Below are 27,135 nucleotides of genomic sequence, written 5' to 3' on the forward strand. Positions count from 1 at the left end.
ACTAATTGTAAAATCTTAATGGGCTGACTACTTTTTAGGATGCTAAGATGGATAGAAATTTAAGAATATGTACTGCTGGAGACTTTTCTTCAGTAGAAGGCGTAAAATGCCATCAGGTACTGTGGGCTTTTGCATTGGTGCTTGGCTCCTGTCTCATTTGGAATGCACACTTCAACAAAAGGTATAAGCCAGTGCTGTTAGCATGTTTGATTGCCTGTCGCTACCAATCTTGAGTTAGCCACTGCGAAGCCTGAGTTAGGAATGCTCAGGTTTGCACATACGGCTCTTACCTATTACTGGAAAGAATGAAAATGTAGTGAACCTGCTATGAATGAGGAATTCAGGGAGGAAAATATTTCTTTCAGACTGTCTGCGAATGATGGAATAAATGAAATTTATGGTAGACTAGGATATATGATTTATGTTTTTGCTCACTCTTCATTTAAAAGAGGAAATTAAAACCACACTTCCTCATGATTCAGTCTTTGATCACAGGAGAATAGCTGTTGTAGATTAATTAATATGAACTATATTACCTTTGGTCACCACAGGTGTTGCCTCTAGACCTTTTTTCTGGCAAGAGAGGCCTTGGGGAAAGGCAAGAAGGTTTTTATTCAGAATTCCAAAAGAAAGATTTTGACAGTAGATATTACACAGAGCCCCTTTCCCTTACCCAAAGGAAAAAAATGGATACTTGGTAAAAATAAAAACAATAATAATGATTATTAATAATTATACTATGGTTTATGTTTGCAATATACTTTACATAATTTGATCCTTACACAATAACCCTATGAAATAACCCAGAAAAGAATATTTAATTTTTAAGAAAAAGATCTGAATTTTAGTTGATAAACCTCTTCTGTACTCTGAGACTTTAGTTATGCTATCCTCTGATGCTTGTTATTTTAACCTTAGCAAATCATTTCACCTCCATAAGTCTGTTTCCTCAACTCTTTGTTTTTGAAATTTTAAAATTCATTTAAAAATATTTTATTTTTCTTATACATGTAATAACAATTAACCACATATTTTTTTTTAAGTTTTAAGGTCCTAATTATCTTTCTCTCTCCTATCCCTCTCCCCTCCTGGAGATGGTAAGCAATTTGATCTCTTTTATACTTGTATTATACAATGGTATATAACCAAAAGTCCAAAATAAAAATAGAAATAAACTAAAGTGAAAAATAGTTTGTTTTAAATGCATTCTAATTCCAACAGTTCTTTCTTTGAAGGTGGATGGCACTCTTTGTCGTAAGTCCCTCAGATTGTCCAGGATCATTGTATTGCTGAGAGTAGCTAAATCTTTCACAGTTCATCATCCCACAATATTGGTGTTACTCTGTACAGTGTTCTCCTGGTTCTGCTTGTTTCACTCTGCATCAGTGCATGTAGGTCTTTCCAACTATTTTTGAAATCATACTGTTCATCATTCTTATGGCACAATGGTATTCATCACCATTATATACTTCAATTTGTTCAGCCTTTCTTCAATTGCTGAATATCCCTTTAATTTCCAATTCTTTGCCACTAAAAATAAGTTGCTATAATTATTTTTGTATGAGTAGATCTTTCTTCCTTAAAAAAAATCTCTTTAGGATATAGAACTAATAGTTGTATCATTGGATCAAAAGGTATACACAATTTTATAGCATTTTAGACTTATTTACAAAATGACCTCCACAATGGTTGGATTAATTCATAATTCCACCAACAATGCATTATTGTCCCAATTTTGCCATATCCCTTCCAATATATATCATTTTCCTGTACTTTCATATTGGCCAATCTGATAGGTTGAGGTGCTACCTCAGAGTTATTTTATTTGCATTTCATTAATGTATAGTTGGGAAATCATGAACCCCAGGACTTAGTTCCCCAGAATAACTTTTTTTTTATTTACCAGCATTCTTTTCCTTTCTTTACATTCTTCTTTATGTTATTGTTTATAAGTTTCTGTGACTCCTCTCTCTGTCTCTTCTTTCTCAAGACCATGGCTTGGGTTAGTTAACTCCTTTTTAACTCTAGTTTTTATTTTAATAAAGTTTATAAATATAATAATTGAGTTACTGTATATTAAATTTAATTTTCACACTAATAAAGAGTGATATAGAACATTTTATATGGTTATTGATAATTTTGATTTCTTCATCTGAAAATTGATTGTACATATTCTTTGACCATTTATCAATTGGAAAATGTCTTTTTTCTTATAAATTTGACTTAGTTCTCTATATATTTGAGAAATGACTCTTTTATCAGAGAAATTTATTATAAATTATTTCCCCAAATTTGTTGTTTCCCTTCCAATCTTGGTTATATTCATTTTATTTGAACAAAATTTTCTAAATAAATATAGTCAAAACTACTAATTTTAATTTTGTAATGTTTTCTATCTAACTTTGCTCATAAATTCTTCCTTTTCCAAAAATCTGACAGGTAAACTATTCTGTACTCCCCAATTTACTTATGATGTAATCTTTTATATCTAAATCATATAACTATTTTGACTTTTTTTTTTTGGTATAGGATGTGAGAAATTGATCTATACTTCATTTCTGTCATACTTTTCCTCAGTTTTCCTAGCAGTTATTGTCAAATAGTGAGTTCTTACCCCCAAAACTTGGATCTTTGGGTACAAAAACAGTATTTAGTAAAGTCAATTACCCCCTTTTTATTATATATCTAATCTATTCCTTTGATCTAATGTTCTATTTCTTATCTAGTACTAAATCATTTCAATGATTACTGTTTTATAGTACATTTTAGTGTCTCATATTGCTAGACCACATTCCACTTTTTTTCATCAATTCTCTTGATATTATTGAATTTTTTGTTCTTTCAGATGATTTTGTTATTTTTTTCTAGTTCTATAAAGTAATTTTTGGTCATTTATTTGGTATGGCACTTAATAAGTAAATTAATTTAGTTAAATTGACATTTTTATTATAGTAACTCTATCTATCCATGAGGAATTAATACTTTTTCAATTGTTTAGTTTTGATTTTATTTGTGTGAAAATATTTTGTAATTATGTTCATATAATTCTTGTGTTTGTCTTGGAAAGTAGATTCCCAAGTGTGTAGAGTGTTTTTAAATGGAATTTCTCTTTCTATCTCTTGCTGCTAGATTTTGTTGTCAACATATAGAAATGCTGATGATTTATGTGGTATGAAAGGGAATTTTTTTTATCTTAACTTAATCAATCAAGTGTTTAGAGTGCCCACCTTTCACATTTAGTTAGTTATCCTTTTACTAGGAAAGGATGTTCACACTCTCAAAAGACTGGAAGTGAATCCCACAAGAACTGCCCATGGGGCAGTGCCATGCAACTTAAGAAACTATGATTGGTTCCTGAGATGTGATAGACCAGCCCATAGTGAGAGGAAGTAGAAACCATAGAGACAGGAAGTGATATGGAAAAAGGGCCTATAAAAGGCAAGACTGAAGTGCTGAGCAGGGACTTCAGTGTTGGATTTGTTCTGGGTTGGAGCTCTCTGCATTGGGAAGGAGTTCAGCTTTGGTGACTCACGTGGGTTGAAGAGACTTTTGAGGACTTCCACCTGGAGATTTGAAGTTTGTCGGGGGTGTGAGCTGCATTTCTTTGGAGCAGACTTATAGTGGTAGGCTAGAAAGTTCCTTATTACCTTCCTATATTTCCTCTTTACTATCTCCACCTTGTTGTAATAAAGCAATTAAAGCTACTAACATCCTTGTGACTTAAGAGTTAATTTTTTATAAATAGTGACCACAACAACTTTTTATAACTCTTAATTTGACCAAAACTCTTTTTAATTCTTACAGTGGGTTTATTTAGTATTCTACAACTTTGCTAATGTTATTGATTATTTCAATTAATTTTTTATTTTATTCTCTATGAGTCTCTAAGTATACCATTATATCATCTGCAAAGAGTAACAGCCTAGTTTCTTCAATGCTTACTTTAATTCCTCCATTTTCTTTTTCTTTTCTTATTATTGAAGCTAGTGTTTCTAATACAATACTAAATAGTAGGGCTGATAATGGGCAATCTTGCTTCACTCCTGATCTTCTTGGGAAGGCTTCTAACTTTTCCCCAATGTAAATGATACTTGCTGATGTTTTTAGGTAGTTACCATTAGATTTAAAGGAATGACCCATTTATTCCTATGCTTGCTAGTATTTTTTAATATGAATGGGTGTTTTATCTTGTCAAATGCTTTTTCTGCATCTGTTGACATAATAATGTAATTTCTGTTGGTTTGTTATTGGTATTGTCTATTATGCATATAGTTTTCCTAACATTAAACCAGCCCTGCATTCTAGCACAAAAACCTACCTAAGCATAGTGAATGATCCTTGTGATATATTGCTGTAGGATCATTACTATTATTTTCTTTAAAATGTTTGAATTTATTATGGTTTTTAAAATGTTTTACACTAATATAACTGGCCTATGATTTTATTTTTCCATTTTTGCTCTTTTTTAGGTATTTGCATTATATTTGTGTCAAAAAAAGGTTTTTTTTGGTAAGATTTCTTCTTCACCTATTTTCTGAAATAGCTAATATAGTAATGGAATTAATTATTCTTTGAATGTTTGATGGAATTCACTTGTGAATCCATTTGGCCCAAGGGATTTATTCTTAGAGATTTCACTGATAGCTTCTTCAATATCATTTTTCTTAGATGGAATTATTTAAGTATTCTATTTCCTTTTTTGGTTATCTATGTAATTTGTATTTTTGTAATTATTCATCCATTTCATTTATATTATCAGATTTATATAACTGAGGAAAGTAACTCCTAATTGCTTTAATTTCTTCTTCATTGGTGGCAAATATAAGAGCCAGAATGTAAGGGGTAAAAATAAAAGAGTTGGGCTAAATATATGAGTGTGGTAACCAGGAATTATTACTCAATTCCAAATGACTTTTTATGGTATTTTATATACAAAAGGAGAAAGTAAAAGTAAGAAAATCAGAGAAAGTAGATAGTTACTATGGCCTGGTTTGAACCATGCAGGGCTTAAGAGACCCTAGCACAAGGGGTTCAGAGGCAAATTAAACAAGGGTTTTAGCCACAAGGCCTCCTCCAAGATGAGGGGCCTCTCTGGAGGCTAGTACCTCCAGAAAAAGCCAGAGAAAGGAGTCAGTCTTTTTCACTCATCCACATGGTAGTTCTAAGGGAAAATAGAAAACAGTCCAAGGTCTTCAGCTGGTGTTCCTCTAGAGTCAAGTTGAACGCACCAGGTCTCCTCATAGGAAGTTCTTGGTACTTTTAAAGACCATTCCTTTCACCACTTCCTGTGCCTTCCTTCCACTTTTATGTGGACAAATTATAGCTATAGTTTTGTTTAGAACTGCCCAGGGGGAAGTCATTGGGTTCTGATTTGTCACCCACTTTCACACATGTAGGTCACAGACCTCCCCCACTTAAAGATAAGTGGGGTGCATACACTTCTGGTGATTAAATCTAAAAATGGGCAGGGGAGAGTTAATCACATCTTTACACAAATTCACCCTTTTAATTAAAAAATACTTACGTATTTTTCCATGATTCCATTGTTCATGTTTTTTCCCTTCCTTATTCCTTTTCCCCAAACTGTCCTAGATCTGACAAGCAATTCCACTGCATTATTAATGTATTTACTCAATACCTATTTCCATATTATTCATTTTTTGTAATAATCTTTTAAAAATCAAGTCCTGACATCAAATACTCATATAAACAAGTGAAAAGTAAAATGTTTTCCTTTTGCATTTCTACTCCCACAATTACTTCTCTCAATGTGGGTAGCATTCTATCTTATAAGTCCCTCAGGACTGTCCTGGATCATTGCATTGCCATCAGTGGTGATGTCAGTCACATATGATCATCCTACAATGTTTCAGTATCTATGTACAATGTTCCCCTGGTTTTTCTCATTTCACTCTACATCAGTTTGTGGAGATCTTTTCAACTCCTATGGAAATCAAGAAGCTTGTCATTCCTTGTTGTTCAGTAATGTTCCATCACTTTATTATTCCTTTAAGCACAAGAGTATTCCATCATCAATATATACCACAATTTATTCAGCCATTACCCAATTGAGAGACACTACCTCATTTTCCAATTTTTTGCCACCACAAAGAGCATGACTATGAATATTTTTGTACATGTATTTTCCTTATTTTCTCTGAGGTAATGGTATGACTGGATCAAAAGGCATATATTCTTTTAAAACTCTTTGGGCATAATTCTATATTGCCTTCCAGAATGATTGGATTACCCTTTTCATTTTTGATGCTATTAATTTGATCTTCTTTTTCACTTTTTAAAATGAAATTAATACTCTCTATTTTATTATTTTTTCTCTTAAAACCAACTCTTAATTCATTTACTAGTTCAATGGTTCTCTCACTATCAGTTTTGTTCATTTCTCCTTTGATTTCTAGGATTTCCAATTTAGTCTCAATTGGGGATTTTTAATTTGTTCTTTTTCAAGTTTTTCTTTTTTAGTTTTGTGCACAGTTCATTGATCTGCCTTTTCTCTATTTTATTGATGATTTAGTTATATAATTTTCCCTCAAATATTGCATTGACTGTATCCCATAATTTTTGATATCTTGTCTCATTATATTTCTTTTAAATAAAAATTAATTTTTCTATAATTTGTTATTTTACCCACTCCTTTTTTAGAATTAATTAGTTTATCTTTTAATTAAAATTTTTATTTATCTTTTCATGGACCTTTATTAATTATAGATGTTTTTGTTATCTGAAAAGGATATTTTTATTATTTCTGCTATGTTTGGAATTTATTTGTCAATCTTTTATGAACTAACACATGGTCAATTTTTGTAGGTGCCAGGTACTAATGAAAAGAAGGGATATTACTTTCTATTTCCATTAAATTTTCTTCGTGGATATATTAAATCTAACATCTAAAATATCATTCACTTCCTTAATGTTTATTTTTTGGTTACACTTATCTAGATCTGAGAGGGGAAAGTTTAGGAACCCCATTTACTGTCTATCTTTACATGAAACTCATTAGACTTCTTTAAACATTTGGAGAATATACTATTTGATGAATATATATATTTAGTATTTATATTAATCCATTGTCCATGATACTTTTTATTAAGATATAATTTCCTTTCTTATGTCTTTAAAATAAGATCCTTTTCCCCCCTATAGCTTTGTCAGACCATTATCGTTACTCTTTTTTATGTTTGTTTTTTACTTCAGCTTAAGCACAATAAACTTTGCTCTAGTCCCTTAACTTTACTTTGTATTCCTGATATGTCATTGTCCCAAATGTGTTTCTTATTATCAATATATCACAGGAATCTCATTTTAATCCTCTTTGCCATTTACTTTCATTTTATGACTGAGATCATCTTGTTCACATTCACAGTTATGGTTATCACCTTTGCATTCCCCTCTATCTCATTTTCCCTTTTAATCTTGTTTTTTCTTTCTCCTTTCACTCTGTTCTTTCTCATGTGTTTTGCTTTTAAATTCTATCCCCTCCAAATTCTCTATAGTGTCAGATAGAATTCTTTACCCAAATAAGCATGACTTTTATTCCTTCTCTGAGCCAATTTCAGTGAAAGTAAGTTTTAAGCTTTGCCCATCACCACCCTCATCCTCCCCTCTAATAGATTTTTTGTGCCTCTTTAGGTGACATAATTTACCCCATTCTACATTTCCCTTCCCTTTTCTTTCAGTGCAATCTTCTTTTTCACTCATTGATTTTTTTCCATATCATGTCATCTTAATCAACTTTTTTCTATACTCTTTATCTATGTATGCTCCTTTTACTTGCTCTAATACTGATTAAAATTATGAGTTACAAATATTATGTTTCCATGTAGGAATATAAAAAGTTTTACCTCATCATATCTCTTAAATTTCCTTTTTCTTATTTATCTTTTTATGCTTCTCTTGAATCTTTTATTTGAACATCAAAATTTCTGTTTAGGTCTAGTGTTTTTCACCAGGAATTCTTGGAAATGTTCCCTATTGTTAAAAGGCCATTTCTCTCCCCATCCCCCCAATTACTCAGTTTTGCTGGTTGGGTGTTCCTGGATTGTAAACCTAGTTCTTTTGCCTTCTGGAATATCATATCCCAAGCCTTTTAATCCTTTAATGTGGAAGCAGCTAAGTCCTGTATAATACTTACTATAGCTCCATGATATTTACATTTTTCTTTCTAGATGCTTGTATTTTCTTCTTGCCGTAGGAGCACTTGGATTTGGATATAATAGTCCTTGATGTTGCCATTTGGGGAATAATTTTGGGAGGTGATCAGTGAATTCTTTCAATTTCTATTATACCCTGTTGTTATAGAATATAAAGGCATTTTTCTTTGATAATTTCTTGTAATTTAATGTCCACGATTTTTTAAAATTTTGACTTTCAGATAGCTCAATACTTTTAAAGATAGTCTCTTCTGGATCTATATTCTGGTCTGTTTTCTTATCAATGGAGTATTTCATGTTTTCTTCTATTTTTAAATTTTCTTTTGAATTTGCTTCATTGTTTCTTGATATCTCACAAAATTATTCACTTCTACTTGTCCAAATCTAATTTTTAAAAAAATTATTTTCTTCAGTGAGCCTTTAAGCCTTTTTTCCCCATTTAGTGTATTCCACTTAAAAACAACAACAACAACAACTCTTTTCCTCATTGATTTTTGTGCCTCTTTTTCTATTTCGCCAATTCTGTTTTTTAGGCTGTTATTTTCTTTTTGCATTACTTTCATTTCTCTTCTCTATTTTTCCTCTGCCTCTCTTAATTGGTTTAAAAAAATTTTAACTCATCTAGAGCCTGAGAACCAATTTATATTTTTCTTTGAAGTTTTGCATGCAGTTGCTTTTATTTCCCTCTCCCCTTCTGAGTCTGTGCCTTGCTCTTCATTTTCTGTATGGTTTTCTATGGTTAGGCATTTTTTTTAATATTTGGTCATTTCTCTAGCCTTTTTCTTGACTTTTTACTTTTATTTTAAAGATAGGCTTTGTCCTAAGAGTGGAGGGGGGCACTTTTAAACTTCAGTGTTTCCTTGTTGCTCACTCTAATTCTGGGTTTCTTCATGTAACAGTTCTTCCAAGGTAGTATGATAGCCTATGGACTGGGAGCTCTGAAAGCCACCTCCTACTGTTTGTCTCCCCCCCCCTCACCCCCGAACTGCTAATGACTTGCAGGATTCAGAGCACTGTGAAATATCTTGAGCTGGGGTTCATGTCTTCACTGATGACTTAGGGAAGGGTTCTGGGCCTTCCCTGGGGCTTTTACCAGTTAGACACACTGTCACCTGCCTAGAACTGTGCTTGAGACCAGTTTGTCTTTGAACAGGAGCTCAGAGTCACAATTTGGACCTTCACCCGTTAGGTATATCATGGTCTGCTAGACTCCCTTGTGATAGGGCTTAGAACTTCAAGAGGCTGGTGTGGGGTGCTCTGCTATTGACTTAGACATGATTCCCTAAATGCCACTTTTCATGAGTGTTTCCACCATTTAATGATATTTTATATAGGGATACTGGGTCCAAATATTCCCTTTTAAGGGATATAAACATCTCAAGAAAGGAAAACAGGAAAAAGTTTAAAAAGTTGAATAATTGTGCCACTTCATGCCTCATGTTCAACATTATTTCCTCATCTTTTATGTACTAAGTCCTGTAGGAGAGGGCAAAGAAAAATAAAACAATAGTCCTTCCTTCAAAAAGCTTACAGTTTCATTGGATGTGTATGTATACATATATACATAAATGAAAATATACAGTAAGATGCATATAAAATATAGGCATACATATTTAAACATATGTATATATGTATGTATATAGTATATATGTATATATAATACACAAAATATATAAGTACATATATAATAGATATGTTGCATTGTATATATAACTCATGTACACATATTATATATGTTGATAATAAGATTAGCTTATATTATGTTTTATAAAACAAAATATAATTTATATACCTTGCTACATTGTAATGTACTATTATACTATACTAGCTATGCTATGCTATACTATGCTATGCTATTTTATTATATCATATCATATCATATTATGTTATGTTACATTACATTATATTATGTTATGTTATGTTATGTTATAGTAATCATATTTTATTTCTAGTAATCAGAATACCAAGCAGACATTAAGAAGTGCTAAGAGAGGAGAGGTATAACCTGAGTATTATAAAATCATAGTGTGGGCAGGGTATATATGGAGTAGAAAAGATTACTTCAGCCTGAGAGGAAGATCAGAAATCAGGGAAAATTTGACGGACTAGGTGGAATTTGATCTGGTCTTGAAGGACAGGTAGGATTTTAACAGAAAACAATGGAGGAGATGAGCTTGTTAATTGAGAGAAGAATTACAAATGAAAATAAAGAGGCAGAATAGTATGGGGTATGTTGCAAGGAAAGAATAATTCAGTATAGCAAGAGAAATGAGTGCTTAAAGAGGATGAGGAGAGATGAATGTAAGAATTGGCTATCTATAGATTATGGTGGTTTCTGATGGGTAGAATAAGGACCTCATAATTAATTTATCCGTCCCTCCTCCTGACTGCATTAGCCAGGTTGTAAAAACTATATGCAAATGAAAAACAAAACATTACAAAATTCTCTAGAATAGTTATTGAATGGAAAACAGACATGAGGAAGACCAGGAATTTCCACGTTGGAAGACTGCATAAAAAAGGAAGTGCATATTAGCAGTAGCAATAACAGGTTCAAGGTAAATGCTTTGCATTTCCACAGTAAATTTAGGAGCAAAAACAGGTATATGTTAGAGAAAAAGGACAACACATTCTTAGATAAAATGCGGAAGGAAATGAGTCAGCTCCTTAGTAGGGAATAAGATAAAGATGAGTTGGAACTAGAAACTCTGGACCTACATTGGACATATGACATGACTGGGGAATTTTTTAAACATGATAGATAAGTTTTTAGGGACTATGACTGAACATTTGGGTACAAAGGGAGATGAAATCATTGGAAACTGGGATTTCTTAGATATAGTATTTTCCTAGAGTCAAAGAGATGAGAATCTTCTCTAGTTTTTACATGTTTTTAGTAAACAGTTAATATTTTGAAAGTCTGATCCTTGCAGGAAATTGGGAACAGCATACAGAAAAATAAATCAAATTCTGATATTCTATGGAGACTTTAGGTTGATATCAATAAAGCAGGGAAATTATTATGAAAGAATGGTCTCCAAACTAAATAAGATTTATCTGTTGGAAGAAAGCCATCTAAAGAATCCATGGCCATCTGAGTTAGAGAATTCTTTTTTGTTATGCCAAATCCAAATTTGCTTTATCTTGACTTTTGCCTATGGATGGCAAGATAGCACAGTGATAGTGTTCTGGACCTGGAGTCAGGAAGACTTGAGTTTGAATCTGACCTTTGTGCTTACTAATTGTATTACCCTGGGAAAGTCACTTAATTCTGTTAGCCTTAGCTTCCTCATCTGTAAAATGAGCTGGGGCAATCTACTGCAATATCTTTGCCAAGAAAATTCCAAATGGGGTCATGAAGTGTCTGACATGATTGAAAATGATTTTAAAAAACCCAACAACTTGTAGCTATTATTCCTAATTCTGCCCTATGACAAAAGGCAGAATAAATCCAATTCTTATTCTCCATGTCAGTCTTTCAAATAATTAAAAACAGACATATATATATATATATATATATATTCATATATTCACTAGTGCCTTTCCTAAAATATAATTATGGGGCAGTTAGGGGGCTCAGTGGATTGAGAGCTAGGTCCAGAGATGGGAGGTCATTGGTTCAAATCTGGCCTCAGACACTTCCTAGCTGTATGACCCTGGGCAAGTCACTTAACCCTCATTCCCAAGCTCTTACTGCTCTTCTGCCTTAGAACTAAAATACAGTATTGATTCCAAGATGGAAAGTAAGGATTTTTTTTTTTAAAGAAAGGATAGAGACTTATCAGGATAGAAGATCCTGCCACTGTTAGCTTCTTCAATATAGATGCTTTTAAATTCAGCCTAAAATAAAGGTGTTTTTTTAATGCTATATTATTTTGTTGGTGTATATTTATATAAGTGTAACAAGAGTTATTATATTTTCATGTCTTCTCCATTGTATAAACTGTTTCCTGGAATCTCATTATGAGACTTTGCATTTTTCCCTATTTAATTTTGTTATATTTAACCCATTGTTCTAGTTTGGAAAGATCTTTTTTTTTTTGATCCTGTTGCTGTTGTTACAACATATTATATTTTAGCTTAAATAATTCCTGAATTTGATAGGCAATATCTATGCAGGAATATGTTAGCAAATGTTTAATAAGTAGTTCTCTGGAGATTAAAAAACGGCTTGGGAGAGGCACTTTTAAGTGTGATTTGCATTATTAATATTTTCTCCCATCCTTTCCAAAGCCCAGAAGATCAACAAAACAACAGTCTAATTCCTGATTTGTAGTATTTGTTGATTTCTGAAGAATAGATGCTCTTATTAAAAAGTTAACACTCAGCTTTTGTGAGCCATAGGAGCTGACTCTAAGAATCTCCTGCATCTCTGCCTTTAGCCAAATTATTGTAAAAAAAAAAATTAAACAGTATTAGAACAAGGATGGATGGTTTATTCTACCAGAGACTGCCAACCAATTGAATATCATCTCACAGGATCTTTATCATCTCTGGTTAAAAGATGAAGAGGGTCTAAAACAGGCTAATAGAGGAGAGGGGACAGAAAGGCAATGTGCATAACATGCCATCTTCTCACCAGAGCCTTTCCCACCTTGAAGAGAATATAGAACACCATGTCCTCTCTCTTAAAGCTAAAAGCCAGAAGACTAGTATCTATTTTCTCTGAAATTCCTCAAACCACTTCCTTTACACAGAATCATAGCATTGAGTCATCAATACCAATACAGATGGAGAGTCTTATGTGAATGTCCTTTGATTTCCTAGTTATAGGATTCTTTGTGGTGATAAACTCCGTATCACCTTGTGAGGCAGTGGGGCAGTGGGCTGGAAAACGAGGAATAGTTAAAAATGATACTAAGATTTTGAGCAAAATACTTTTGTAAATATCAGATAAAAATGCCTGGCCAAAGTCGGTCACAAGCAGAGAATATAGAAAAGTCCTAGATTTATACCTTAAACCTAATTTCTTCCAGACAGAGGCAATTACCATTTCCTAAGAGGTGATATTGCTTAGGCTACAGCTTTTCTGTAAAGAGTTTAATGCCTTTGCCCCAGAGTTTCCCATTCCCCCCAAGAGGGGAGTCTCTTGAAAATTTGATTAAAAGCAGTTTAAGAGTTTTTAATACTGATTAATTAACCCATTTATTTCTGTAGGGTTATTTGACTGAAGTTTTTATTTTTTAAAGTTCCCACTATATATTATCTTTGCTGTATACTATCCTTGGCTAGACTGAAATCTGGTTTTAATTTGATAAAAATGCTCAGGGAAATGACATAAGTGCTGATTCCTGTTGTAAGCTTTAGGCATTTTGGACAGGAGAAGCATTAATCTCTGAAAGAGAACAATCTTCAGCATCCTGCTGGACATTTAGTTTCTACTTGATGATTCCATTGTCAGCTCAGATGCAACATATGTAAAATAAAATTCATCATCTTTTCCTCAACATATTATTAGAAATCCACTATTAAGTTTGAGGTAAGAGGAGAAACCATTAATCAAAATGAACATTTCCTAGTCCAGGACCACAATTCAAACACTGATATTTTTACCCAGTGTGAAAATATCCTCCTTGTGCCAATGTGAACTCCACAGTAATAAAACACATTGTTTGGAGACAGAGGTCTTGAATTTTAATTCCACTCAAATCATTTGAGGTCAAGGTGACTCTAGAAAAATCATGGTAGCTCTCAGAGACTCAGTTCCTTCATTTGAAAAATGAGGTAGTTATGACAAGATAATCTACAAGGTTTTTTCTTGTTTTTCATCCCATAATGTAGCCTACTACCTACTGCTTTGAAGTCCAAATTTAGGTGCCATTTTGTTCAGATACTATATTCTGGTGATACCAAACAACCTTGCTTCCCATACCAATTCTCTGATCAAAGATCTAAAGAAGAAATCTAGTAAAAGCAAAAAGTATGTATACAGTTAAGAAGCTACAAGCCCTTGTGCAGTAGCCAATGCCATCTCACCTGCCAGAAATATTCATTTAAAAAAATTTCTGAGTCAGGAAGTCATAAATAGAAATAGTGGTCTGAGGAGTTAAAGATAGATGGATGTCTTTTCAGAAGATCTTGGTTGTATTCACATATTTCCCTGCAACTCATTAGGAAATCTTAATTGAACCACTTTCCTGTCATCATCTCAGGGACTGAGAATAAGGATAATTATGATTGCCCTTTACTTTACCCTTTCCTTCTTTCATAGGGATGTTCAGAGTTCTTATGAAGATTAATAAGCTAATGCCTGTAAGGAGCTCTGTGTGTGACAGAAGAGAGGATCTAGCAAAGGATAGTTGATTATTATGGGGAAAATGGATCCAGAAAAGGAAGTGAACTATTGATATAGGCGTAGGTTGGATTATATGACCTTTCAGTCTCCCACTGCATCTCCAATTCTGATTTTATGATTCTTTTTCTAGGATAAATATTTCTAACAATCCTTCCATGGAACTGCTTCAAGGTCTCTCTTCATTTTGACTATTCTACAGAGAAACTGCAGATAGTCAGTATCCCCTCCATAATATGGTGAATAGAACTAAACCCAATACTTCAGACTCACAGAATCCAAGAATTATAAGGGACCACAAAGAACAGCTAGTCTAACCTTTTTTTTTTGTCAGAAAACAGATCCTGTCTACAGCATCCCTAACAGGAGTTCATCCAAGCTTTGATTGAGGACCTTCAATGAGAGAGAACCTACTATGTCCAAAGGAACCATTCTATTTTTGAATATATCCACTTGTGATGAAGTTTCTCCACATATCAAGCCTAGAACTGCCAGTCCACTTGGCAACTGCCAATCATTGCTATTAATTCCTACATCTGGGTCCAAGCAGAAATCTAATCCCTCTTCCACATGACAGCCCATCAGATAGTGAAGACAGCTAACAAACTCTATCTAAAGTTTTCACTTCTCCAGGTGAAATAGTCCGGTTTATTAAAAATATTCTACTTGATATACTTTCCATCCTAATCTAACTCTAGCCCCTGTCTTTTTAAAATTAGAATTTGCTTGTCTTTGTTTTGCTAAAGTGCCTAGAATTGAGCATAGCACTACAGAGGTGGACTGATCAAAATAGAAAAGAGAACTATTAATCTCTTCCTTTTGTATACCATGACTTTCTTAATGCACTTTATGATTGAATGAATGCTTTTGGCTGTTACATATTGTTCTTGAGTCACATTGAATCCTTATATTTGTTTCACTAAAAAGCTACAGATTTGTTTGCCAAACAAACAAACAACAACAATAACAACAAAACCATTTGACTAAACCCACCTATCTAGAGGATCTCCTTTGTGGCTTTTTCAACTTTACTTGTCTATAGTCCTCAAGTTTCCAGTGAAAATAAGACTTGTATTTTCTTATTACTTTTTCAAGGCCAAGCTTGGCCAATATCTTTCCACAATGCTGTTTTATTTTTACTTCTTTGTATTATTATAATTGTATGCTTTTTACTTGATTCTGCATAATTTCCTGTAGAAGATCAAGTCTTCCTACTTTTCTGAATTTCTGAATTTCATCATTTCTAATTCAATAATATTCATTGTGTTACATTCATGTTCTACTTAACCATGTTCTATTCTTTGGGCATCTGCCATTTCTAATTTCTTGTCACCACAAACAGTACTACTGTGAAGAAGGATCAGAACTAAACCTCTAATTTCCAGATGAAAAACTACCCATATAAAATGACACTTTCTTTTCAACTTATATAGTCTTATATAGTTGATTAGAGCCTTTTGGCTTGCTCAAGATCACATGGTCTTATTGAGAGTTTAGAAGACTATGTAGGTATGGTACATGACTAATCAAAATATATGATCTGAAAGGTACTTAGTTGCGCAGACATCAGGATGGGAGGAATATGAATCAGTACTAACCGTAGACCTGGTTTCATAATGCATGACCAGGAAGGGAATGATAGCAGGTGGGACCTGGTTATAATTTCACATGCTCTAAAAACCACAATTCCTTTATCAAAAGAAATAATTCTTTAAGGAGAGGACTTTCAAATGCTTAGAAAGGTCAATATGGGATTGGACTCTAGGAGGCCTTTCAGCAGTGACTTTTGAATAATGGCCCCAGACTTCTGTCCTTATCTGTCTACACATCCTACAATAGAAAAGATTCTCATGCTTGTTTTTAAGACTTAGAGAAATGACTTCTCATGATTAGCCTGCTTTAAAGTGACAACTGATCTTATAGGAAAAATGCACTTCACTGATTTTTTCTCATATCTCATCTACTACCCTATTTCCATATTCTCCTTGTCCTACCTCAGAACAAAAATGGAGAAAGCATTTCCAAACTATTGAAGACAAATGAAAAAGAATGAAATAAGTCTTCAAGCTGTTGTATCTTTTAATATATTTTCCCAGAAGCTCAGGTAAAAAAGGAATAGAGGGGAATGTTTTTTTCATACTCATTTTTTTAAAATGGAGGAATGCCATAAAAAAAAGGAGACCATTGCTCTAGAGCATTGACCAGAAGGTAGAATAATCTTCTTTCTTCTCTCTGATGCCCTATACTTTGCCTTTTTTTCTTTCTTTACTCTACCTCTTGCTTTTGGGATTTCTACTTGTTCTTGCTCAGGAATAAGCTTTAAATGAGGGGCTGGTAAGCAAAGAAAGAGCTAGTAGTTAAGTAACCAGTCAAGATAGCAAGAAAATATGGGCCTCCTGTTGACCAGGCATATATCTCCAGAGTTGCAAGTATGGGAGTTCTAAATAGCCCCTCAGAACTGTTTTTTTTTTTGAAATTTTATTTAATTAATTAATTTAGAATATTTTTCCATGGTTACAAGATTCACGTTCTTTCCCTCTCCTCCCCGCTCCTGTACCTGATGCACAATTCCACTGGGTTTTACATGTGCCATTGATCAAAACCTATTTCATATTATTGATTTTTGCACTAGAGTGATTGTTTAGAGTCTACATTCCTAATCATATCCCCATCGACCCATGTCTTCAAGCAGTTGCTGTTCTGTGTTTCTCTTCCCACAGTTCTTCCTCTGAATGTGGATAGTGTTCTTTCTCATAAGTCCCTCAGAACTGATATTTTATCTTCAGTGTGCATTGAGATTTAATATGAAGAGATATTTTTTGATACTCAGTATGAAGGTATATCCTATTAGTGAAGAGGACAGAAAATTTGAAGGAATCTTACATGTTTATTCTAACTAAATTTCCTCCAACCTCTATACTGACTTTCAAAATGCTAGCTAGTGCTTTATTCCTATGGCCTAAAGCTTCTTGGTCTCTATTAAAATACTAATGCTCTGGGGAAGAATAACACTTCAAGCCTTTTTCAGTAATTCATACCCATAATGGATGAGTTTAGCAGAAGTTTTCCACTGAACACCTGGTCATTTTTGACAAGAAGGAGGAAGGCAAACTTGAACAAAACAAATAGAAGGTTTCCCTGAGGGATAAAAGGGTAACAAAAGTCTATAGAAACTAGAAAGTGGAAAACAAATGTAATGCCTTTGAGTAGTCAACTGCCAAGTGCCTATCACTTTTCACTGTGACCTTGTTGCCCTGATGTTCTTTCTTTGCTCCACTAATGTAAGCTTTCTTTTTCTCAGGGCCCTGTTCCAAGTTCTTAAGAAGAATCTATAAACTCATTGAAACTATATAGACTTAATGGCCATAGCTCCCTTCTCAAATAAAATTTGCCTTTTGATAGCTGTCTTTGATAAGTTAACCAAAATGCTAGTTATAGGCATCTCATGCACCTGTGCAGGGCCAATGGAGGCCATCTTTGCCCAGCTCTATAATAAAATGTTCATTTTGGCAGTTGCTTCCTCTATTTGAGAAGAAAGATAGCCACAAGAATAGAGAGAATATATCTCTGCTCTTGACAAGGTTTCACTAGAACAGAAGTTTTTAACTTGGAAACATTGAATTATTATTATTTGATAGTTATTTTTACATATAATTGTGTTTTTTTGTAATGATACTCATTTTATTTGAAGACTGAAAATATTCTTCTGAGAAGGGTTAATAGACTCCACCACACCTAATAGGTCTGAGATGTGTGTAAAAGGGAAAGGATCCCTTTCACTAAGGGAACAGAGGTTTTGTTGTTTGTTGGTTTTTTTAAAAATTTGCATTGTTTGAGACAACTAGAAATGGAGGCTGTCTGTTATACTTGGGAGCCAGTAGAACTATGTGTAAATACAAGTCCTAGTTATCATTAGCTCTAAATCTTTGAGAAAGATGAATAATTTATTAGAGCCTCAGTATCTTCAATTGTACAATATGGGTAATGATATTTGTTTTACTGCATTATTGGAGGATGAAATAAGAAAAATGTCATAAAGTTTCAGTGATGACTTATGGACTATATCCCATCACTCCTCCTTCCCCATCCACCCCTATAGTACCCCTTATTAATCTATTTGTATATTTAAGAAATTAACAAATGAAAGGAATGGACTAGAACCATGTTGGCAAACCTATAGCACATGTGCCAGAGTGAACCAGAAAGGGTTTCTCCATTCGCCCTCTCCTTATGTTCTTGAGGACATTCCTCACTTCACCCACTCCTCTGCCCAGAAGCCCAATGGGAGTCCTTCCTTCCTCTATTGTCTGGGGTACAGCAGGGGCTCACACGTGGTATAAAGATTGCAGTTTAGGCACTTGGTCTCTAAAAGGCTTGCCATTACTGCAACAGGATGCAAATTCATAGAGTAATTCCCTAACATAGACTCTGTCCTAGAATGATGAATTCATCTATGTAATAATTTATTTTCTTTGTCTCTCTTATCAATAGTCTTTGTTGAATGATTCCGGGGGGGGGGGGGAAGGAGGAACAGCTAGAATTATTTTCAAAAAATCTGAGCCAAAAACATTTTCCTAAAATAAGACATCTACCAATCCCTTTTTATCTTTGCATTTAGTTTTCTTTTCTCTATAAAGCAGGGAATCTACTTTTGTTTTGGAAGAATAGTGTGACAGTTACACAGTTGCTTACATTCTTGCCTTATGCACTCTTTGTAAGGCTATCATTTTCATTGAGCTCAAAGGGTATGGTGTTGTAGTTAAAGCCCTTTCTGTTTCATCACCAGGGAATTCATATACTCAATAAATTTTGCAGATCATTGGTTGTTTCTAATACCATGTGCTTCACCTGTTTGACCTTAATGATTTAATTCAACAACTTTTATTCAGCAACTATTGTGTGCAAGGCACAACGTAACATGATGGGAAGAATAGAGGATCTCAAATAAAGTAATTCTGGATTCAAATCCCAATGCTGATTTAACTACTTAAAATTTATGTGATCTTGTATAAGCAACTTAACCAATCTCTCTGAGCCTCAATTGCCTCATTTGTAAAATGGTGAATATATCAGATCATCTTTAAAGTTACTTTTTATTATAAAACTGTGAATGTATGTGAGAAGGTATGGGAATATAAAGATGAAAAAAGGATATTTCCTTTCTTAAAGAGTTTGCAGTGTAGTTGACAACTCAAAAAGTGCTGAATTAAAATCCAGTTTTAGACATTTACTGACTATGTATCCCTCAGCAAATCATTTAACATTGATCTGCCTCAGTTTCCTCATTAAAATAATAATAATATCCCCTACCTTTTAGGTTTGGGATGAGGATTAAATGAGATATTTGCAAAATGCTTTGCAAATCTTAAAGGCTTATATAAATATTAACTGTTGTCATTTATTGGAAAGACATCCAAAAATAAAGTATAAGATGATATAAAAGTATAGAGGGGAGGTTCAGAAAGATCCTAGGGATCTTTCTTTAGGGATCTTTGGGAGATCCTAGGTTTAAATTTGACCTCAGACATTTCCTAGCTTTTTTGACCCTGGGCAAGTTACTTAAATCCCATTATCACTCTTCTGTCTTAGAGCCAATACATAGTATTGATAATAAGACAGAAGGTGATGTTTTTTTTTTAAAGAAAGTTACTTTAGTAATAGGGAAGAATACAATAGTAAATAACCATTATTACCTAATGTTCAATAAACTAAAAAATCAAAGTTTTTGGGAAATAAACATTTGACAAAAACTTCTGGGAAAACTAGAAAACAACATGATAGAAGGCAGGCATAGATCAGTGTTTCTCACATTAAGATAAAGTCAAGATGTATACTTAATGTATTCCCATACTTTCAGTCACTCAGAACTGCAAGCTTGGATTCATCTTTGACTTTTTTCTCCTCATACTTTGCAGCCTCATACCTTGGAATTGACCCCAACCCATCTGTGATATAATTAAAAAAATAAGAGCAAAAAGGGTTATTTGAAAAATTACTATGCACTGAAAATATACAATAGAAATAATGGTCTCCTGCCATCTGTGAACATGAGCTCCTCAACAGACATCTTGGCACACTCTGAAAACCGATGGTCCAATTAATTCCAATCCAAAGGTCCAACTTCTTTATTTCTTCCAGCCCATGTTTCAGACATGGAAGGTCTTCTGGACTCCTTCCCTCCATGAACCATCTGTAGGTATTTAGCAGGTCCATGTCCCCCCTAGTTAGGTGAAAATACTTCTTGGTGGACTACAACTGAGTTTCTCAAGCCCTTCCACCACAATCTTGGCACACTGGAGCTGGTGCATTAGCTTCCTTTCTCCGTGATGACCCATGACCTTCTGTGGCCTTCTCTTTATAAAACTGGTGTTTCTTTCCAGAGCTCTTGTGGACACTTGGCCAGGACATATTCCTGGGGCTACTTTCCATAGAAGTATGATGCCACCATCACAGTTCTATGCCACCCTAGCCTGGAACAATTCCTAAGATCACCAAGTCTCACTTCAGGACAACCATATCTGCCCAGCCTTTCAGTCTTACAGCTACTGTGGCCAAATTCTTTCTTTGGCTCTTTGGAGTGAACAAGACTGATGTGTATGACTATTCCCCATGACTGAAATGTTCTCTCTTCTCAGAAAATCTTGGTTTTCTTTTGAGATGCAGACCAAATACCATCTTCTATTGATGTGAGATCTTTCCTAATTCCTTCAACTTGTAGTGCCTATCCACCCAAACAATTTGATATTTATCTAATTTCTATTTATTTTACTCTTATTTTGTCTATACTTACATAAGTCCTTGTTTCCTTCCCCACTGAAATGCAAGTTCCTTGTGAGTAGACACTATTTAATTCTTTGTGTCTCTATAACCAGTATGTGCTTCAGTGTTTAGTACAAACTATTGTTATTGTTCAGACAGGTTCAATTCTTTGTGACCTGGTTTGTGGTTTTCTTGGCAAAGATATTGGAATGGTTTACCACTGACTTTTCTAGCTCATTTTATAGATGAGGAAACTAAGGCAGACCCAAGTGATTTATTTCACATCTGTGTGTTTTAAAATGGCTCTGAACCCTGGGAGACTACATTTCCCAGGACCTTCTACCCCAACTTCCTCAGACACATTCCACTTCCTTTGTGGGAGGTGTCTGATAAGATATAAAAAGAATAGAAAAATGGTAGAGAGGTAGTGGGTAGGGAGGGAAGATTTGGCACCTTTTCTGGAGAAGAGCCTTTTGCCCCTAGACCCTTCTACACCTGGCTGGAGATTTAATTTTCTCTAGCCATTCCAGATCTTTATTTTCTGGCAAAATAAACCTATTTAAAGATCCCTGAATTCTGGCTTGATTTGATTTCAATCCCTAGCATAATTATAGCTAGAAAGAAAGGCTTGCTTCCCTATCAGAGAATGGGGGGGGGGGCAGCTACCTTCCTTTCCCTTCATTTCTCTAACTTTTCCCTCCATTTTCATCATCTACACATCACAGAGTTAGTAAATGTCTGAGACTGGATTTGAGTCAAGAAAATGAATCTTTCTGACTCCAGCCCAGCTATGCTATCCCCTGGACTATGTAGCTGCTCCCTGGAACATGGTAGGAATTTGTTAATTTAGCTAATCAATTCCCAATACTTATAGTTTCTATACTGAAGCATCTCTACCATCCATTAGTTTCTCTCCAACCACACAGATACAAACCTATTTCAGGTATTCATCACCTCTTGCCTGGATTATTCGAGTCTCCCTTGTCCTATTTATCCTTCACAGAGTTACTAATGTGCCATTCTACACTACAGGGCAGACCATGTCAGTAACCTGCTCAAGAAACCTAAATGATTCTACCTTGCCATTTAGATAAAAATACAAATTCCCATCTTGAACCTTTAAACCCCATTCACAATCTGGTGACCAAAGTGATCTTTATACATAATATATCATCTACTGGTTCTAGACCTTTCAGGCTATATACTGGAAATAAATATCTTTACATAATATATCTTTATTTAATATATATTTATATTATACATTTACATATGTGTACATGTTGTAGATGTACACACACACAAATATAAATGCATATGCATATGCATACATATATATGAACAAACATATACTCCTTCTACCTCTGCTTTACAAATTCTCTTCGTTCAAAATTCTATTTAACTGCCATTTCCTTTTAAAAAAATTATTTAATTAGTCAATTTAGAATATTTTTCCTTGGTTACAAGAATCTTGTTTTTCCCTGCTTTCCCCCACCCCTTCCCATAGCCAACAAGTAATTCCACTGCTATTACATGTGTCCTTGATCAAAACCCATTTCCATATTATTGATGTGTGCACTAGGGTGATTGTGCACTAGGGTGATCGTGCACTAGGGTGATCGATCGTTTAGAGTCTACATCCTCAATCATATCCCCATTGACCCAAGGATCAAGGAATTGTTTTTCTTCTGTGTTTCTACTCCCATAGTTTTCCTGCTGGATGTGGATAGTGTTCTTTCTCATAGGTCCCTCAGAAATGTCCTGGATCATTACATTGCTGCTACTAGAAAAGTCCATTACATTCAATTGTGTCATAGTGTTTCAGTCTCTGTGCACAATGATCTACTGGCTCTACTCCTTTTGCTCTGCATCAATTCCTGGAGGTTGTTCCTGTTCACATGGAATTCCTCCAGTTCATTATTTGTTTGGGTGCATTAGTATTCCATCACCAACATATACCACAATTTATTCAGCCATTCCCCAATCGAAGGGCATCCCCTCATTTTCCAATTTTTTGCCACCACAAAGAGTGCAGCTATATTCTTGCACAAGTTTTTTTTTTCCTTTAACTGCCACTTTCTATAGGAAGCTAATTCTGAAATCACTATGTTTCTAGAGGACTTGATACTTGTCTTTAGGTATTTGAAGAGCATTATCATTGAGAGATTAATCTTTTTTCTACTTGGCCCCAGATAGCAGTTCTAGAAAGAATGATAGAAATTTGAGAGAAGATGATTTTGGTTAAATGTAAGAAAACATTTTCTAACAAGGAGTACTTCTTATATGAATATTTACTTGAAAAAAAGGAAATTCTTTATTTAAAATATATTTCATATTGAATTCACTCATCTTTGTATATGTTGTTTTCCTATTAAAGAATGTTAATTTCTTTCATTTTAAGAAAAAAAGGAATTGATTCTCACAAGGCATTAAGCAACTGTAATGGGACCAACTTCCAAACTCCAAATTCAAACTTTTTATTAGAAATAAAGCAATTTACATTTGAGGGTAAGACAATCTTGATTGGTAGAACTTTCAGTGAGGACTTTGGATTAATGTCTTCTTAGGGCCTCTCCATATATATCATTGGGAGATGTGATTAGTCCTCAGTTGATAGAAGTCATCTAAAGATGTTTTTAGTCTTTAGGAAATTGGATTAATTAAAAAAAGACTGAGGTCTCTCCTGTATTCTGACTGAGCACCAACACAAAGGATGAGCAAGGTAAAACATGGGGGTCACTCAGACTGACTCTGTCCTAATGGCTGACTATATAATCACTGTTTTGGTGCTAATCATCCTCAAGATGCAACTCCATAATCAAACCTTTATATATCTGTGCTTCTCCTGTCAAATCAATTTGAGTAAGCATTAGTAGCTATAAGCCAGGGGACATAAACTTCCAACAGGAAACAAGTATACTGTGGCCACATGAGGTACAAAAATCATAATCTCATATTTCCTTCAGTCATAAAAATTAAACAAATTTAGCTAAGCAGAGTCATAATCTCATATATCCCTGGAGACAAACCTTCTACATTTTCTACTTTGTGTCTCCAGTATTAAAACAGTGTCTGGCACATAGTAGGTATTCAATAAATTTTTGTCAAATGACTGAATGTGGGAAGATAATCAATGCATATTCCTCTTTATTCCTAGGGATCATTTTACTTAGTATTACTCTGCCAAGAATAGAAATTGTCCAGGTCTCATTTGTACAAAAATATCTTCCATGGGATAATTGCCTCATTATAAAGAAAGGCAACAGCATGAAGCATAGGATAGAATACTGACCTTAGAATCAGGAAGACCTCGATTCAAATCTGGCTTCTGACATACTATCTGAATGCGGGCAAATTGTTCATTCTCCCATTTCCCTATGTAAGTATCTAAAATGATAAATTAAAGACTAGGTACTGATCAGTATTGACAGATAATGTTTTTTACTGAGTTCTAAAAATGAGCAGATCTGGTCCAAAAGATACTAATGATTAATTTCTAAGTGTCATTGCTTCAGTGCTGGTTACTGAACCAATAGTAGAAATGAACATCATTCCCATTCCCATTCCTCCACCTAAAAATGGGAACAAAATGATTCTTTACTTTATCAGAATTTTCAGGAGAAAAACAATTTCCTAGTAAAATTTTCCTACTATGATTTACCTCCAATGAGTCTGAATTTTAGTTGTATTATTGTATTAAATAAGAGTACCTTTTTTATTTATGCTTATGAGGTATTTTGAAAAAAAATCCTTACCACTCCAAAAAATCTGCCTAACAGTTGGTGTTGAGTATAGGTACATTTGCTCTCTAATTCTACTTGTCAAGAAGATGTTGTGTAGTTTGAAAATATTCCAAAATGTTCTGGACCTTTAATTGAGAGCATAATCACTGAGGATCAGTGCTGGTAAAGGTCCTATTCTTTACATCTATAAATGCTCCAAGTTTCTGACTCCAGAGACCTTAACATAGCCCTGGGAAGGAGAAAATAAGGACTCACTCAAATAGCCTGTCTCCCCTTAAATCCCCTGGGATGAATCTATGGATACCAACCAGAGTGAAAAGCTTACAAGGCTCATAGACTTAAAAAAGGCACGTTGTGTTCATTGAAATTCCGCTTCTGTTGGCCCTTTTAAAACACTCCTCTCCTCCATGCAACACTCCAGAGAACCCAAAATCAAATACAAGGGAAAACAAAGAGAGTGCCATGGGAGTGAACACAAACATGCTCAAATCCTTGCTGAGGTTCAAAAGCATCAGTTTTGAATATATGAAGGCTATTCATCAATCCATCCCCCATCCACCCCTCCTTAATTGTACCATTATGGCGGGATTCATGGACTATTTATAATCATTTTAATGGCATATAATAGCTAAACACACCTTTTAAAAGTGGAAATGTTGGTGATATTATTTGACATGGACTAGTCTCTATCCCAATCTTCTTCTCATTTCATATGTGTGCCATTGTTTGGGGAATTGCAGAAACTAAAAAAGAAGTATTTATTTGTTTTTGTGCCACCCTGGGGACTTGAATAAAAGTACTGCCTAATAAGGTATGATTTCTCATTTTTCCAAGCACTTTCTACTTGCCTGTGAAGTTCATGTATTGAACTCTCTAGGAGCAAAAATTACAATATTAATAACCCCCGACTATTCGGTGTCTCAGGCTGTCTTTATGGAAATAGTCCAGAGATTAGACAGGCTGTTTCCTCCTGTGATAGCAAGCCAGGAATTTAAAGGCCAGTCACTTGGAGGGAATGTTCATTCATTCTTTGAGAATGCTCAAAAGGTTACAGCTTTCTTCTTTCTCACTGCGTCAATGCTAGGGCTTTCATGAAAGTGGTATTCTTTGTGAGTCAAGACTTTATAAACAACTTTGTGCTGAACTGATTAAGCAATGGACCGAAGAGATTTATCCCAAATACACTAGGCTCACAATCAATGAAAAGCCCATTCCTGGCAGAGGTTGAATTGGTATATGTGTGATGGGAAAACCATCTTTAAATTCTGCTAAGGTCAGACTCTAATTTTATGATTTTGACAGCTGAAAAGTTTATTTATATATCTATTTACATATTTTCTTTTTATTTCACTTGTTTGTTTTTTTAAATTTACCCAAGTTATTTAGTTATATTTATAGTTTATTTATAGTATATTTAAAGATGCTAGTTTAAGACTGTACCTTGGCATACATTTAAAAGAGATATCTTTTAACATTTGAACTATAGCCAAATAGCAGAGAATCTTGGAATATTTCACACAATGATCAACAGCATTTGACTAGGGAGTCAGGAGAACTAGACTCTATTTCCAGTCCTATCATTATCAAACTTCAAAGAAAAAAAATCCAACAGTTTATAATTTGGTGAACTGAATTTGAAAAGGGGTACAGGAGGGGGGAAACACATATAAGATAAGATTTTCATTATGTATCATCAAACCTACCATATTCCCTCCTACCTGCCTTCTATTATTGTGACTTTCCAATGACTGTTCACCACATCTGGAATACTTTCCCTTATACCTCCACCATTTTAATGTGTATGACTTCCTTGAACACTCAGTGTGAATGACACCTTCTAGGAATCCTTTCTTGGTTCCCCAGCTAAAACTGTCTTCATCTCAAAGTTTATTTTTATCTATTCTGCATAAATCTTGTGTGTGTGTGTGTGTGTGTGTGTGTATGGAGAGAGAGATAAAAAGAGGGGGAGAGAGATATAGCGATAGAGAGAGAGACACAGAGAGAGAGACACAGAGAGAGAGACATAGAGAGAGAGCAGAGAGACAGATAGAGAGAATGAAGAGAGAGAGAGAGAGAGAGAGAGAGAGAGAGAGAGAGAGAGAGAGAGAGAGTCTTCTTCATTAGAATGTGAGCTCCTTGAGAGTGGGAAGTATTTCAGTTAACATAACCCCTAATT

Source organism: Monodelphis domestica, chromosome 6, assembly GCF_027887165.1.
Source record: "Monodelphis domestica isolate mMonDom1 chromosome 6, mMonDom1.pri, whole genome shotgun sequence".
Taxonomy (NCBI): domain Eukaryota; kingdom Metazoa; phylum Chordata; class Mammalia; order Didelphimorphia; family Didelphidae; genus Monodelphis; species Monodelphis domestica.